Here is a 4356-nt window from a genome sequence, read left to right as displayed (position 1 = left end):
TCCCAACCCCATTACACTCGGGAGACTCACGTAACGCGCTGGACGACTATCTACCCCAGTTTAGAATTGGATTGGCAGTATGTTCAGTAGCGCGTGGGTGATCCTAGCGGGTTGGGGCAGTTAAGTCCTCGAAAAGTGGGGCTTTCGGGTATGGCGCTGCGGCTGGAGGACCGCGTCGGCCGTGTAATCCCTGGGGTGCCCAGATAATGTCTGGCGGAGAATTGGATCCCTCGGAATAATTTCCCATGGGGGATCCCTTACCCTGCCGTACTTAGCCTGGACAACCGATCCACCTTTTTTTACCTGGACTAGAAAAAATTCACTGTCTAGGGATGATATACCTTTGGAAACATTACGATCCTGGAAGGGAGTAACTCCACTGGTCACTATTACCCAAAACCACTGAATTACCTACGACTGAGATGGTGGGGATGGAAACACCCAATTAACTTCTACTACTGCCGGACGTTTTATACGTAAGCCAGAGAAGGTTTGCCGGTTTCTAAACCCTCCATACACCTACCGAAACACAGGACGAAACTCCAAGGGCGGATGCATGACAACCGTATAGAGGGCTCGCCTTCTGGGTTTTTGTCTGCTCAAACCACTGGTAGTTTAAAGACTGACCACTTGACAGGGACACATGGCAACCAACTGAGGCCCGGACCTGCATAAGGTACGCAACTCGACGGTTTTGCCTGATCCTACGCCGAGTATACCCATACAGACCAGCTGGATTCGACTAGACATGGGCTGATTCAGAGTTAGGATCCTGGAAGGGAATAACCCCTGAATTACACAACATGATTGAAAACATCCAGGACCAAAGACTGACGAACACTGAAGTAAATACATAGACAACGTGGAGCTAAAAAAGAAGGATCCGACAGAGAGTAAACTCCTAGGTTGCACTATGCTTTCCACTTCCGTTGACATAGCGGACCTAGACACTCGACATGGACACATGGCAACCAACCGAGGACCGGACCTGCATAAGGTACGCAACTCAAGGGTTTTGCCTGATCCTAAGTTGAGTTGACAGACCTACCTTAACTTAAACCTTAACCATTCTGAAAAACTATACCTAAACCTAACCCTAACCTTAACCACTCTAAAAAACCTTACCTAAACCTAACCTTAAAAAAACTATTCCTTACCCTAACCTTAAACCTAACCTTAACCACTCTAAAAACTATACCTAACCCTAAAACCTACTGACAGACAGCCTTTTAACCCAACCAACGGGTTAATCTACAAGTGGGCAACCATGGGGCCTACAACCTTGGCCGGCCGCGCCCGGACCCACCCGGACCGCGCGCATATGTGTGGAGTGCACACCCCTCCCTTCCCCCCCTTCGGCTTCCACGTGTCAGAGATGGAAGTGGATCAACCGACTCAAAACTAGACAACCAAACACTAGCCAGTCACCGCTGCATTGCCTGACGGGGGATCTGGACGCAGCAAGCCAAGGAATTTTTATCCCTTTAAATTACCCGGGATCATCTCAAATCAGGCTTTTTCTAGGGGTGTTGATTTTACGCCCAGTATACTCCTTTGGGAAATGGTTTGATGGTGAACAGGTTAAAAATAATCATTAGATTTAATACAACCTAAAATAACTCTACCAATCTCTGAAGGACATCACTCCTGAGACCTCCACCAACACACACCTTTTCTCCTGAGATACAACTAGAACGATGAAGAACTCAAGAACCACCTACCCCAAGCCTTCTACACCATCAAAACCAAGATTTTTTTTCATCAAAAGACCAAGAACTCTACAACCAGCCCCTGACCTTCAGATATACATCACCTCTATTTTTTTCAACTAAGAGGCAACCCCCATTTTTTTTCACCAAAGAACAAGACATCACCACCCTGATACAGTGGAAACAGACTCATACCCTCCCACAGAAACCCTGACGACCGTATTTCCAACTTAGGAGCAAAAAGAAACAAAATTATAAAATAGGTCCACCCCACTCACACCTCTGCACCATACACAAACAAACCAAAAACTCAGGTAAGACCCCCACCCATAGGAGACCCACCCACACTACAAGCCTGAACCAGGAATGCCTGTCAACTGTACATCACAGGTACATACATGGGACAACCAAAAAGGAACCACCTAAAATCATCCATCTGGATCAAAAACCTCTCTCACAGGAGTAAACATCAATATTCAACACCGGACTCCCCCCCCCCAGGTAAAGTATCCCTCACAGGACAGGTTGCATCTACTCCGGAGGACACACATCAATGGAAACAGCATAAAAAAGTTTTTTCGGATCCGTACATCCCATAATCCAAGTGGACTTGAACACCGCAAAACAGCCAAATCTACCGCATATCCGGGAACCCAAGTGGACAGGAACGCGACCAAAGCTAAAACTCCGCTAACAAGCGCCAACTAGAAAAGATAAAAACAGCACCATTCTCGACCCGAGAAATAAGGAACACCCCCTAGTAACCCTACCTGCAACTATCCTTCAACAAAGAAACAAGGTTCAAGCCCTCTAACACCACTAAAAGACCAAAAACACAACTACTACTTCTCCCTACACATCGCACCTTACTACATATGAGTAAACGTGACTCGACAAAAATCGGAGGAAAAAAGAACTCAACCACATTCAAAGACCTATAACCGGACCTATGGGTCACCCAGAACCCCAACTAAAAATTCTACAGGAACCCACAGATGTCCACTCTACCCTCTACCTCTCCTGGACCCACAGAACCTCACCTTTGGGTATTTCCAACCCCAAACCTCCTACCAGAGCAGACCGCTCCCAACGTTAACACACAAGTCAATGGAGACACAGGGGTCAAACACACACTTTTCACAGGAGGATCTATCATACTTCTACACATCACAGGAACTCCACGAATGGCTCCTCTTGACCCCCAGGACTTCTAGTCTTACTTAAAATTCACCTGGTACCCCTCGGACACCCACAACCCAAACAGCACCCCAAAAGCAAAGTGTCTACTTCTCCTATACAATTCCCCATAGGAATCAACGACGGAGGCCTTCCCATCACATAACAGACTACTAGACGCCTCTCCCCAAAAGCCAAGCGATCTCATTGGACAAGCCACGGTCGTGTCTCTCACGTGAACACCGCATGCACACCTCATGCACCAATAGGATTCGAGACCTGGCAAAACCACACCCCTCAATTCCTATAAAAGAGGAACATCCCTCAGCATCAGTACCATTCTACCTGAACACCTCTTGAAGACACTTCACCTGGAGAAGATACAAGCTGGACCTCTACCAAAGAACTGCACCCAAGATGACTACTCCTACTGAAAGACCAGACCCCAGCTCTATGCTACACCATGGATACACCTCACCTGGACCAAGCCGCCAGCTGGTACTCCACACTCCCCACGAATATCCCTCTACTCCTTTTTGAACAAAAGGCCCCTGAATAGCTTTATGCTACACCCCGAATCTGGACCACTCCGAGCCGTTTTTAAATCCTTGCGATTTCTCCCCTAAAATCTAGGTACCCCCACATCACAGAACCCATCCTCCAGAGAATCAACGCCCTTTTTGGCATTTTTTCTTCAACAGACCTTCATAGACCTCCAGACCATCGAGCCTCAACTACACATATACCCACACACACACACTATTTTTTCTGGTCCAAAATACGGCCTTTTTACCGTACTACGACCAAGTGCACTTTTATTCTGCACTTTTCTTCTCTCCTCCCTGCCACCTGATGAAGCCGAGTAAGGCAGAAACGCGTCGTGGCTGGGCTGCCCCTAGATCCGTTGTGATGCTGTAAGGAAGGCAGGTTCCACACGGACTTCGGGGGTATCTCCTTTGGCTACTCAATTTCCTTTGTACTTTTTCTCTCCTTACTTTCAGTTTTACACAGGGACACACACACGGAAGATCTACAGGACAGCGATGACCCTGGGCACTCTGATGGCTACTCAGACCCCCTACTTCATCACAATACAAGCCCAAACAATTTCGACGGGGCATAGTTATCTTCATAGACCCTCTACATTTTTTGAAAGAGACGCACAGAGGGTCCGGCCGAATAAGAGTTTCGACCGGCAACCTAGTCTCATCATAGGATCGTCGCACAGCTTACCCCCACCATACCAGAGGACCCAGAGACCCGGTCATATCCTCATAAGATTGACATAGGGAAGGGCTCCTTTTGGGAAACACAAACCCTCCTAACCTTCCCCACATCATACCCTGACCAGGGTGATTGAGGGAACGGAGCAGAGGCAGAGTGTTAAGGTGGCCTCTGCATTTTCATCTCCATCCCATACCCAGACCTGGGTGGTATGGAATGTTAATCAGCAGGAACAGGTTAAAACTCT

The sequence above is a fragment of the Oncorhynchus masou genome, chromosome 31, assembly GCF_036934945.1.
Source record: "Oncorhynchus masou masou isolate Uvic2021 chromosome 31, UVic_Omas_1.1, whole genome shotgun sequence".
In the NCBI taxonomy this organism is placed as follows: domain Eukaryota; kingdom Metazoa; phylum Chordata; class Actinopteri; order Salmoniformes; family Salmonidae; genus Oncorhynchus; species Oncorhynchus masou.
This window is presented reverse-complemented; position numbering follows the sequence as displayed.